At 43.5% G+C, this 13,843-nt stretch overlaps 1 pseudogene; it reads right to left on the bottom strand.

Annotated features, from left to right (window-relative positions):
* Positions 1-2,492: 2,492 nt before the first annotated feature.
* On the bottom strand, positions 2,493-13,476 carry LOC131422910 (speedy protein E4-like; annotated as a pseudogene).
* Between the last annotated feature and the right edge of the window lie 367 nt (positions 13,477-13,843).

Genomic DNA, 13,843 nt, shown 5'->3' with positions numbered 1-13,843 from the left:
CTGTCTTCTATTGCTTTTTCTACGTGAAATGTGTCTACATGAAAAATAATTCAGCATTATTTTTCAGAGTTAAGAAATGTGGTTGAATCATCACAGCCCCGTTAAGCAACATTGTCATTAGACAGCGAATGGGCAAACCAGACTTTGGACCACACACATGGTGAAGGTGAGGAGACTTTCATCTTTATTATATTTCCCAAGAGATGAAATATCACTGTTTTCTTTCATAATCTAAATAACATACAAACATGTCATCGAGGCGAGTTTAAAAAGTACAACTAAATTCTCACAGTTCAATAAGGGAGTCTAAAAAATATAAATTTATGTTTACAAGAATTTGGGGGAACTACCCACCTAGCTATAAGTAAATATATAATATATATATTATGTAAATATACCAGATAAAAACACAAAAACATTTCTTAAATGTAAATAAAATTATATTTATAGCTCATACAATACTCATCACAAAACTTTTTAGGAACAGAATGTTTTCAAAACCATGAGTATTTCAAAACTATTTAAAATAAATATATAAACAAATATAAATTAGAAAAATAGATATAATAATTGTATGGGCAACATTTCTAAAATAAATCAATGAAATTTATAGTGTAGATTGTGCTACCTATCACAATCCTTGGTCCTTATATTTTTAAAGTAATTCCCTCTTATTCTGAGCCCCTACAATCCACCTTCAAATGGTTCTAGACTATGTCAAGCAAGTGTGTAAAAAACGGGACCTCCAGCTTCTACCTCAGGGGAGATTTGAATTCAACAATCTGAGAATCTGGGTGGTGCCTTAGCAAGCGATGGGACCTGAAAAACCCTGGTTTCTTGTTGTCCGTCCAGGAACTCCTAGAAGTATCCCCAGCTCCTAGGTCTACGATGTGATAACTCTGTTCAGCTCATTCTAAGATTCTGGGTTCTTCTAGATTATGTGCACCAGAGGTTCCTCTCTTCCTTCCTCATGTCTGTCGTTAGTGTCTGGAATGACTTCCTGCTGAAAACCAGCATCTCCCCTGGGCTCAGTGATCTGGAAGTAAGAGAAAGACAGGATGTCAGATTTCAAAGAGGCAACTCCCCAGATATAAAGATTATTCACATTTTCAGTCAGTTCTAACCAGAGTTTAAACAAACTTAACAAATGCCATTTTATGTCTAATCCTCCATTCTAAACCCCAATCCTGAACCATCATTTTCAAGTGTGATTCTTGGACTTTGGTGACCCTGACTCCAAAAATTACTTAATACGCCTAAGGGCAGGCCCAGTAATCAGCTTCATAGCAAGGACTGTGTGTGATTCTGCTCAGGGAGTGGTGAAGAGGGTCTTCACCAGAACCCAACCATGCTGGCACCCTGGTCTCGTAATTCCAGCCTCCAGAACTGTGAGAAATAAATGTTGTTCATAAGCCACACAGACTGTGGTATTATGTTATAGCAGCCCAAATGGATTAAGATAGCAAATTCACGAGATTTAAACCAAATCTTTGCTTAATCCTCTGCCGAAATCTATCACTCTAATGTATCGATTGTCATAAGCCACACTGAAGCTAGTATTTCTTAACCTTTGCTCTTTCTGAGAAATTCCTTGATCATAAACCTGACGGGGAAGGTGTCTTTGTACAGGAGGAGAGACTGGTCCAGATGTGGTTGAGTCAGGGGAAAGGAAGGGCACACAAGTCGTCTGGCCATAAGCAACTTGTTTGAAAGTAAATTTAGATAAAACATAGCTAGTCCTAATTTATCTTTTATTATTGGATATGTAGACTGTCCCATCTAAAAATCTCTTGTTAAGCATTTACTTTGTTGTAAATAGATCCCTAAGGTGGGTATTCCTGAAGGATGACAGGCCAAAAATGAATGAAAAAGAGAAAGGCAACAGGCTGGTCCTATGCCCTAGTGGTTAAGTTTGGCATGCTCCACTTCGGCGGCCTGGGTTTGGATTCTGGGCGCAGACCTACACCACTTGGCAGCAGCCATATTGTGGCGGTGACCCACATACAAAATAGAGGAAGATTGGCACAGATGTTAGCTCAGGGCCAATCTTCCTCAGCAAAAAAAAGAAAGTAAGTCAAAAACACCATATATGGAAAAAACTAGAAACAAATTCATTTCTCACAAAAATCAGTGTTTCACTAAAGCTGTTATTTGGACCCAGTTGCTTTGGGTGAAGTGATTTCAGGTGAATCCATGCCTCAGTGACAAACTGGTTATGTGAGTTCTGGCTGCCCACCCACCCCACCGAGGTCATGCCTGTGTGTGGTTGTCAGTTTGTGCTGGGAGCTGAGTCAGTGTCTGGCTGTGCGCTTGGATGGTCTACCTCACAGTGTGTGGAAGGGTGATGTGGGGTGGGGGGCCCATAACTGTGGGTCCTGCAATTGGATTCCTCAGATTTCCAAAAAAGATGAGAAATCATCCTGTCCATACCTGACAGGACACAGACCTACCTTCCCTCAGGCCGGTGACCTCAGGCCTCCGTGGTCCCTGGATCTCTAGGGCAGGAGGGTGCGATCTCGCCCCCACACCCAGAGCTCTGGATCAAAAGCCTGGATCTGGAAAGACAAACAGCCCCGTGAAGAGATGATGACTCTCCAGGTGGACCCCGCCCTCTCTTGTCCAGCCTCCAATTCCTTCTCTTCCCCAAATCCCAACTCCATTCCCCATGATCCCCTCTCTCTGCAATCGGCCCCTGCCCCTCTCCCAAATCCACACAGCCCACCCACCTCCTCGCACTCTTCCTGGGAGACCCTCATCCTCCAGCCCATGGAACGGATGAATTGGAATCGCAGTTTGTGAAACGGGGCGCTTGGCGCGGTTCTCCCCATAGAGGAAGGAAAAGATGGCCTGTTTAGGGGCCTGGTTATCCTCTTCCATGTCGTTGGCCAGGTAGCTGGGGAAAGACATCAGCATGCTGGTGAGGAGCAGGACCAGGAAGGACCCCCGCCTGAGGTCAGCTTCCCAGAAAGGACACGGGCTGATCATCTTCACACAGGACCTACGGGAGCCCTGCCCAGTGTCGCAGAGCGCTGCCAAGTCATTGAGAAGTCACAGCTAGGGGGCCTGCCCGGTGGTGTAGTGGTTAAGTTTGTGAGCTCTGCTTCGACACCCTGGGGTTTTCCTCAGCAAAACAAAGAGGATTGGCTGCCAATGTTGCTGAGGGCTAATCTTCCTCACTGAAAAAAAAAAAAGCCACTGCTGGGCAATGACCTGAAGGACGCCTCTCACACCTTGATGATGAAGACAAAGCCCAAAACCCCTCCACCCTTCAACTGCCTGTCTGTGCGCACAGCTGTGTCCTTAGATTGTAAGCACATAGGCAGCTCCTGAGGGCAGGAAGGGGCTGTGGTCTGTTTCTCACTTCATCTCTTCCTAACAAATGACTAACGTAGGCTTGGTGCCTATTGATACATTAGTTCAACAGCACTTCTTGAATCTCTTTCCCCATCACCTCATATTCCCTGGCATGGAGGATGTACTTTATAAGGTTTTGTTGAATGAATGAATGAATCTTTATCCTCTAGGCAAACGCAATACTGATTACCTCGTAGGCTCAATATAACTTAAACATTTACAAAATGTAAAGAATTGTGCTGAGTATTTTAAGAATGCATTGATATTTTTACCATACCTGCCTTCAGCAGGTGCCTAGTCTAAAGGGTTGAAGAGGAGGAAGGGAGAGACAAGAAATAACTATAATCCAAGCTATCATATTATAATAGGATTTTAAGTAAGTGCTACCGGGATGTGGAAGTTAGGGAGGTCAGGGAAGGCAACATGAAGGTTTCGGTGTTTGAACCGACTCTGAGAGGTCGTTTTCTTCAGATAAATATGGGTGAGAGACACCTAGACAGAAAGCACAATATAGAAGCAGAGGGAAGAGTATTAGGAAGGCGCAGTGGAACAAAGGAATGAGATGTCAGGACAGGAAGCAGGTTTGATGGAGATTGTAGGGAGGGCTGAATTCAGACTGAGGACTCTGGCCTTGATTTAGAAGGCACTGAGCCAAGGGAATTCTGAAGGAGGATGTGAAGGGGTTAGACCTGTGTTTTGGAAGGATATTCAGGGAAATAAAGCCATCTGGCCTGGGGAGAGACTTGTAGAAAACACAGGAGGGGAGGGTATTGTACAATAGATCTGTGTGAGGTAATGGGGGCCTGAACTGTGGCCTTTGTCCTGGGAACCCAGAGGAGGAGGACAAGGACACTTGGTGTTGGTCTGGGAGGAGAGAGACAGAGGATCAGAGAGGGCACCTTCTCAAGCCTCTTTGCTTGGGGGCAGGGTGTGTCAGCTCTTTCTTTTCCTCCTCTCAGGAGGGTGTTCTTTCTTTTCACTGACGGTAGGGTTGTTTGTTTTTACAAAGAATGGCATGACAGAGGAAAGGTCAAAGTCCCCTTTCTCTCCCTCCACCCTCCAAGGGTCGGGAAGATTGACTGACGGGAGGAGGGGAAATACCCACAGAGCAATGAAGAAATGAATCCGCTGGTACTGCCAGGAGAATAGGCCAGCCCGGCTGAAATAAGCTATGACCATGGCCAGGAGATACTGATGGAAAGAGGGTAAAAAACACAAAGGAGAGGTTACATCCTAAGGAGGAAGAGCAGGATAAGGGTGCGGGAGGATGGGGGCAGGTGTCTCTGCTGCTCAGAGAAGAAATCCCCGTGTTGGGTGAGCTTGCTCAGTTGGGGAGGACAGGAGACGTCGGTGGGCCGGAGTTTCTGATGCTCCCCGGACGGCAGGCTCTACTGGTTTGAAGGCCTGTGTTTAGGACCGCCGGCGCAGGAGGGTCTTTGAGAAGCTGGAGCAAAGGGGAGTCCTCAGGAGCTGAGAAGAGAGAGAACTTAAGGTGGCAACAACCAAAGGGGCACGCTGAGAGCTCAGGTCCCTGAGGATCTGCAAGAAACTACGAGGACCACGAAGGGACCTGTTGAGAAGGTGTCAGGTTGAAGAGAGAAGTGAACTGTAGGTTCTGAAAGCACTCCCCCGCCCCAGGAGAGATGCTGGACCAGGAAGACATCTGAGTGGGGAACAACCGTACCTTGTCAGATAGCAGCAGATCTCTGTCCCAGGCTAGGAATTTTTTAATGACGGGATCCTCTGAGAAGAGAGGGCATTTGTTAGGTCGACAACCAGAAGAAGATTGCTTTAGGAACATTCCAGAGCAAGGAGGAGAACCATGCCTCCCTTGGAGAAGTTTTTGGGTGGTGGGCAAGGGGGAGGTTGATGGGAAAAGGGGCAAACAGACCATTCACTGGACAAGGAAAGATGGTGACTGCCTTGTTTGGCGTGGCTGAGTGGGAGGTGGGTGTCCATAACATGTCTCCATGGTTCAGAGCTTACATGACAGTGATGCTCCCTCATCATGTGTGAATGTACACTGCAGAGGCCATGAAGTCATTGAGAGTCATTTTCTCAATTGACAGTCGCATCAGGCTGCAAAGACAGCCTTATTATCTCGCTCACACTGGTGAAGGCATTGAGTATCTAAAGGCCAGTAAGAGCTAAGAAGTCTCAGAGGGACAGTTGAAACCAAGATCTCTTATCCCAAATGCACACCCTTTCCAAGTCTAGCCTGGTAAATAAATGGCAAGCAATAGGATATATTGGAGTATATGAGGAAGACATTTGGTGTAAAACTAATTTGGCCCTACCTTGTTTTTGCCAAAGGGCCAGACATGGCCTTTGAACATGCATTGTATATCTGCTTCAAGCATTTACTATGTCACAAAGACAAGAACAAATGTCCTTAAAATAAACTAACTTCCCCCACTTCAGCATTTCCTTAAGGATAAGAATCTCTCTCCCTAGGCTAGTGATTGATTGCTGACCTGCTGTGACCACCCGGCTGGAGACCACAGACCTACTACCTGCTGTGTTTACCAATGCTTTGTGAGTCCGTGTGCTGGCTAGGCAATCTCGTGACTGTTGTAAAAGGGACATTGCAATCACATGTGATATATGCTCTTTGATGATGTGTAACCACTGTGTACACCCCACTTCTTTGGTGCAATTCCTTCCTTGGGGAAGGAAGGCCCCAGGCTATATGGTCCTCTAATTTGGCTCATAGTCAACTCACCCCAATGTTGATTTATAGATTGGTTATGGATTATTTGTGTCAACATTTCTTGGCATAGTCGTGGCAGAATTTCAGAGTAACCTGCCAGACACCACCTGGCATCTACACTGAACTGGCATTTGGTGCCAGTAGGGGCCCATTGAGCCCCCCTGGATCACTGCATTCTTCAGGTGACTCTGGTGAATTCTCCTGAAACCTAGACCTCCTTATTTTAAGTTGATGGTCCAGAGTTTATTTGAGCTTTTTCAAGCCTTAAGACTAGCTGTCTTAAGGGTGTACTGGTACATATCCTAGGTAACAGGAACCTGGAGGGGGTTTCCTAGGAAAGAGAAACCTAGGGGAAATTTCCTAGGCCAGGGGAGCCTAGGGGGAACTTTTGGAGTGAATGGGGCAGGCTGACCTTTTTAATTTGGCTTTAAATTGGAAAGAATTATGTTTATAAAAGTCTGAACAAACTGCTTGATAAATGAGAGGCTGAATGTGTTCAGCTCTGAGGAAAAGGGACATTGCTCCTCCTGGTTGAAAGGCATTCTCAGGTGACTGAGAACCTCAGCGGGAGCGTCAGAGGTGATCCTCATGACGTGTAGCGGTCACATAGAGAACTCCACTATCATTCACGTTAATTAATTAATGGCTCTTCCTGGGATGTGCTTATGAGGGTTGGTGACCCATGCGCTCTGTGCCCCCATGGTGGTCTTACACGGCCGGCGGGAAAAAACAAGGCACGTAAGACAGTGATTACGACCTTTCTTTAGGGAGTAACACTCACAGGCAGCACACTTCTGACCCGCTATACTGTCACTGGAAATTGTTCAGACTTTATAGCAAAATGAAACTAAAAGAAAAGCAGGAAATCGAGCTTCTAAAAGCCTGACCAGTTCCCATGCGGCCAGCTTCCCCTCCAAACTCTAGAGTCTTGAACAGGTGCTTAATAAAAGGAAATATCTAGCCCATCCCAGATTCCTGAGACTGAAAGACAAAAAATGGGAAAAGAAGCTTTTGCAGACGCAAACTGCTAAAATTTTTAAAACAGAGGCCATAAAATCTTTGTTGCATCTGTTTGTTAGTTATGTGTGTGATATTTTACCTCTGGATGGTATGGCTAAAATTAAGAGCTCTGTTGGCTTAAAGTAAGCACTTACAAAAATGATTTATATGATAAAATATTACACATTAATTATAAGTTTATCTACTTTTGGCTTCTTATTACAGAGAAACTAAAAGGTTTTTTGGATCTATTAGTAAACATGTCATGTGTTTTATTAAAAGATTGTACTATGAAGTAAAATATTTTTAAAAATTATAAAAGGTATTTATAAGTTTGCGAAGCCATGAAAAGCTAATGTAAAAGAAAGTTTATAATTGCTTGCTTAGTTTTTCTTAGAAATTAGGTTTCTAAGGGTTAAAAGTTCTAATATATGATTAGAGCTACTAAAAATCAATAAGGGAAACATCTTTGTATTCAAGGAAAGTAAGATGTATGTTTTCAGTAAAGAAGGTATAAAGAGAGGAAATATTTTTGTTTGGTTGGTTAAGAAAGATAAATTTGTCCTAAAGTATTAGAAAGGAAAAAAAAAAGGCATGGGACAAATTCTGAATGTAAAAGGATAAGTTACAGAAGATTTGTTGAAGAGGAATCCTGAGGAAAGAGTTTTATGCATGATCAAGTTGGCTAAGATTAAAATAAATTTAATTAAGGGAATAAGTTTTAATATCAGAAGTAAGCTGGTACAAAAATTAGAATTTGGTTTTCTCTTTCTCTTAAAAGGATAATTTTCTTAAATGCTTAGTCTGGTCTTGATAGAGTTTATTATATAAAAAGGTTTTTCTTTACCTTTGAATAAGTTTACCTAAAAGACAGAGATCTATGTTTTGTTAAGGTAATTTCCTTTGTTCAAAAGACTGAGGTCTCTCTATTAAGGCTTTTTTTTAAATATATTTTTTTACTGTTTTAATGCTCTGTTTGCACCTGACTGTTTCTGTTGTCACTTTGTTTGAATGGATAACTAAGCATTGGTTCACAGCGACAAGATCAGCAACCTCTTGTTCTTGTCTGACCAAGTGCTTTAAAACCTTTTCATATTTTTGCCAATCTCCCCAAAATTCATATCTTAAATAAAGTCTTTCTTTCGACTTTTTCTTTGAGAATTTGCAAAGGGCTCCTGGGACTTCTCTAAGAAATTTATTCTCTCTTCCTATAAAGCGGGAGATACTAAACCAATTAGGGTTGTTTGGTATGCTAAATTGCATGGGAAACATTGTCAGGTAAATGATAAACCTTCTTAGGTTATATTGTATAGGTAAATATTATTCACTATTTTAACCCTGCTGCCTTGCTTCCAACATCACGGGGAAAAGACCATGACTGCATTCTATTATCTAATTTGGTTTACAGATGGGTCTTACTTAAATGATAAGCAAGACAGTATCAAGCTGGGTATGCTGTCCAGCCTTGAGAATGCCTGTTACTTCCTATGAACTCTGCTAACCCCATAAAAGATTTCCTTCTACAGGCTCAAGAAATTGCCACAGAAGAAAAGAAACAGATATAGCAGTCAAAAGGGGGAATTCTTGACACCGCCTCACAGATATGATTAGGGTCCAATAAAAAAACCCACATAGTACCTATTTGAGCACTTGTGTTATATGCCCAAAATATAATCTAGGGAAACTATTTCATGGATCAGAAGGAGGTCATATCACTCTCCCTTCCTAAGGGACTCTTTGAGATATGGCAATTGGATTTTGTCCAAATGCCACCATCTCAAGGATATGAATACAACTTGGTAATGATCCAGGTGTTCTCATATTGGATTGAGGCCTTTCCTTGCAGAAGAGCAATGGCTTTAGACAAATTATTATTAGAGAGAATAGTTCCTGTTTGAGGAATTCCTACTGAGTTACATAGTGACTGTGGAACTCATTTCACTGGACAAATAATTAAATCTATTTGTGATATTTGGCCAGTAATGCAGCATTTCCACTGTGCTTACCATCCCTAATCCTCAGGATTGATGGAAAGAACTAATAGCACAATCAAAACTCAATTGGCAAAGCTTTCAGAAGCATTTAATCTCTCATGGCCAAATGCTCTTCTGCTATTGCTCCTCAATCTTAGATCTCCATCCTTTGGTAAACATTGACTGTCTCCTTTCAAGATAATAACTGGACGACCTATGCAATTAGACAGAGAAGTGTATGAACCAACTTTGCTTAAAGAAAATATCTTAATTATTGTCAAGGTCTCATTGAGACACTAAAGAAAAAAATGGTAATAATAAGTTTGTAGCTGATGCTTTTCACAGAGAGCTCCCAGACCTTAAGGATCATGGACCTGGAGAATTTATTTATCAAAAGAGACATCAAATAAAAGACTCTTTGCAGCCCTGTTGTAAAGGACCATACTAGGTACTTTGAACCAATTCATGTACTGCAGAATCAAGAGACATAGATTCATGGATTCACATTCTCGTTTTAAAAAAGAAGCTGCTCCACCTGAGTGGGTTTCAGTTCCTATTTCTGATACCTGACTTCAGCTGGCCAATACAAATATCTCCAAACCGGGATGAGAAGAAGACGGCATCTGTGTAGCCAGCTGTCCCAAGACTCCGGACTAGGCCTGTATTCCCAACCTTATATCTCCTCATTTAAACCTTTGTTATGCTTAAACTGTATACCTATTTTATAATTATTCCATTTAAGGTTTTCAAAATACTGTCATACTTAAAGTGGTTGATTTGGAACAGACTAGGCTCGAAGGCTAGGCATTTATCGGGTGGCTCCTAAAGGAACTCAGTGGTTATGTGGAACAAATCGCTAGCCTTGGCTACTGCCTGGATGGCTAAAATGCTGCACCCTGAGTTTCCCTTCAATGCAGAGAAGGAGTCACACTGAACTAACACCTGTTGCCAATCTTCCTCTCTTTAAGGCCAGATGGGTTCTTTCAGTGTTCCATTGGTATGGCCACCAAACAGCTTGCTACATTTTTTCCTTCTTTGGGGCTAAAGGAGGTCATATCACATACACAAGCCCTTAACGATAGTCAAGTAGGAATAAATACTAAAATGTCTTTAGTGAAAAAGACTGTCCTTCAAAATAGAATGGCCTGGGGCCGGCCCGTTGGCACAGCGGTTAAGTGCACGCGCTCCGCTTCGGCAGCCCTGGGTTCGCAGGTTCGGCTCCCGGGCACACACTGACGCACTGTTTGTCAAGCCATGTGGTAGTGGCGTCCCATATAAAGTAGAGGAAATGGGCACGGATGTTAACCCAGAGCCAATCTTCCTCAGCAAAAAAAGAAGATTGGCATCAGATGTTAGCTCTGAGCTGATCTTCCTCACAAAAAAAAAAAAAGAATGGTATTAGATATTTTAACTGCATCCCAAGGTGGTACATATACATATAATTCAAACTGAATGCTATGTTTTTATACCTGATGAGTCTTCCAATGTGTCATCTCTGCTAAAGCACGTGAAAAAGCAGGTGAATGCCTTAGGCGATCCTACACCTCATCTTGATTTGTTTGGTTGGCTCCCTCCTGTTATCGGTTCCCTTTTACGATCCGGATTGCAGTTCCTATGTCTATTACATCTTGGAATTCTTGTACTATTCATAATATTCAAACTAATTGCTGTTTTCTTTACTCAGTGTTGTAAGACTGGCATGTAAGCTGGAGTAATGAAACTTGAGATGGTTGGTTGATCTTATAACCCTGGACAAATTTCCTTTTCTGATAAGGATTATGCCTAAGGACTCATTTTAAACTAATCTTTTCAAATATATTGAATTATTATCATTGTTACCGTACTTGTTCTATAATTGTGAACAATGTACACATAAGGAGTCATAGAAAAGCACATATACAATGTGTGTGCAACAACCTAAAATTAATCCAAAACCTTTGAAATGCTTCCTCTGTTAATATTTATATACACACCTCTATGCTTGTCCACTATATCCAATTATTTCCCCTCAACGTGGACAACTGGCCAAATAAATGAGATAAAAGCCTGGCACCGAGGGACATGATGGACCCAGGGCAGGCAGCAAGCACCCTGGCGCCGAGGGACAATATTTTGATCATCAGTGCTTTCTATGGAAAGATTATAGATCAAAAGGGGGAAAATGATAAATAAATGGCAAGCAATAGGATATATTGGAGTATATGAGGAAGACATTTGGTGTAAAACTAATTAAGCCAGACCTTATTTTTCCAAAAGGGCCAGACGTGGCCTTTGAACATGCATTGTATATCTGCTTCAAGCATTTACTATGTCACAAAGACAAGAACAAATGCCCTTAAAATAGAGTAACTTCCCCCACATCAGCATTTCCTTAAGGATAAGCATCTCTCTCTCTAGGCTAGAGATTGATTACTGACCTGCTGTGACCACCCAGCTGGAGACCACAGACCTGCTACCTGCTGTGTTCATCAATTGCTCTGTGAATCACTGTGCTGGCTAGGCAGGCTAGGCAATGTCATGACTGTTTTAAAAGGTATATTCCAGTCACATGTGATACATGCACTTTGACAATATATACCACTCTGTATTCCTCACTTCTGGGGTGCCCTTCCTTCCTTGGCGAAGGAAGGCCTTAGGCTATATGGTCCTCAAATTTGGCTCATAATAAACTCACCTCAATTTTGATTTACAGGTTGGTTATAGATTATTTGCGTCAACAAGCCTAACCCTGTGTCATGTCTAAGTGTCCCCAATGAGTGATTAATACTCACTGCTCCAAGGACGGAGAGGTCAGCAACTGGCAGGGAATTCTTTTCCACTGGAAAAGGGTAGTCATTGGAGGTTTCTTCTTTTTTTAAAAAAAGAATAGGGTTGACGGTGCTGTTGGGGGGCTTTTCCTACCAAGCAGTCTGGTGAAGGCCTTGTGGTGCTCTGGCAGCACTGTAGACACCTGCTATCGCTTCAGTCTCATCTTGAGCCCACAGAGGGACTCCACCACCCAGACATCCTCAGCCTTAGGGCCTCTCTCCTCCTCTGTCTCTTCGTCTGTCTCGTCCTGGAAGGCTGCTGACCACACCCTCTTGAGGCCAGAGGACTGAGGCAGGGGGCTGGAATCTACCTGGGAGGCTGAGTGAAGAAACCAGGCTACAACTTAAAGCTTTTGTCTTTACAATTAGGCCATTGGTCACCCAAGTCCCCCAAACCCCCCAGACAGCCAAACCTCCTCTCCATTCTCTCTAGTCTCAGAGACTGTTGGCCTTCTCCCTAACCATCTTTCCATCCTGCTCTGTTGATATCCATCTGTCCTGTTCATCTTGTCTTTGTTCTCTCACTCTGTCCTCACAAGTCCTCCTCATTATAGAGATTTTCTCCCATTGGGGGGAAAAAAAGGAAGCCTCCACTTGTTTCCTCTCTTCCCTTTTCTCATGCTTGGATCTCATCTCCTAAGCCTCCTCCCTTACTTCCCAGGTTTCCCTTCCACGTGTATATCGTTGTCCCCAGCTCCTGTGCTCTCCGTCTCCAATCCCTGGCTTTCTGCATCTCTCCTCCTTCCACACGCAGCCTACTCAGGTACTCCTTCCTGACTTCTGTTCCCTCTTCTCCTTACTGGTCAACCTCTCAGACCCCTTCCCACTCCAGCTTCCTCACCTGATGGTCCTGGGATTTCTTCACTCACTATCACCTCCAGGGGGTACCCTGACGTGCTAGCCTGAGGGCTCTGGTGCTCAGGCTGGGGACTCGGTGGACGACTGGTCATGATTTCTCCCAAACTCTTCCTTCCCTTCCAAGAAACCTAGACCCTGTTCTATCCAAAGTCCTCTTCTGGATTCTGGCTGAACACAAGCCCGTTATCCCTTCTCCAGGCTGAGGAGAAGGAGAAGCTAGGAGTGGAGAAAAGCTCGGAAGATGCTGTTGTCCACCTCCGCTGCCAAGCACCGCGGAGTTGGTCCTTCCAATCAGGAAGGTCGGAAGCCTCTGATGTCATCGTCATTCCAACCTGGCAACCAGTTTGAAGGAAAACTCATGTAACTGCCAGACCACTGTGTGCACTTCTGGAGATCAGGGGTAAACCATACCTCCTGCCACTGATCCACCCTCTGACCATCCTCCACAAGCCTCCTGAAGGTGTCCGGATCACTCCTTACCCCTCCCCAGCAGATGCCCTATTCTCTCCATTCTAAACTTGAGAAGTGTGGGACTCTGTCCCTCCCTCCCATTCCTATTTCAGAGCGTGGTCTGGTGGAGAGGGAGGAGAGTGACAAGAAGACTCAGGGTAAGAGGAAATGGGAAGACCCTACAAGAGTAGGATAAGTATGTAAAAACCACCCAGGTACACTGGTTTGTCGGATTAAAAACTTACGTTAAAACACCCAATTTGGCCAAGGTCTTCTCCGTGTTTACCGACTCTATGTTCAGGATTCTGTGCTGGGGGACGCACATCCTCTAGCCCCAGGCATCTTTGAGTCCAAGAGACATTTTGAGAACCTAAAACCATAGAAAACTGTACATGTGTCCATACACACACACACACACACACACACACACACACATCACATGGTGTCCACGATCTCAGGGAGTCCATGGATTGCCTGAAGCCTGCCCCTCAATTCCAACTAAGAAACTCTAGTCTACATATCAAATTTTGAGTGTATATATCATTCTTGACCCAGAAATTTCACTAGCTTTTGTGTATCCTATGAATGAAGTGTCACATGCACAAAAAGGCGACAGGGAAAATCTCCAAGACCCAATATGATGTTTCTGTGAAGGTGGGAGCACATGCAAGCACAAATGCAGAAAATAGCCA

Source organism: Diceros bicornis, chromosome 26, assembly GCF_020826845.1.
Source record: "Diceros bicornis minor isolate mBicDic1 chromosome 26, mDicBic1.mat.cur, whole genome shotgun sequence".
In the NCBI taxonomy this organism is placed as follows: domain Eukaryota; kingdom Metazoa; phylum Chordata; class Mammalia; order Perissodactyla; family Rhinocerotidae; genus Diceros; species Diceros bicornis.
The sequence above is the reverse complement of the archived record's forward strand: the minus strand, read 5'-3'. Positions and strand labels throughout refer to the sequence as shown.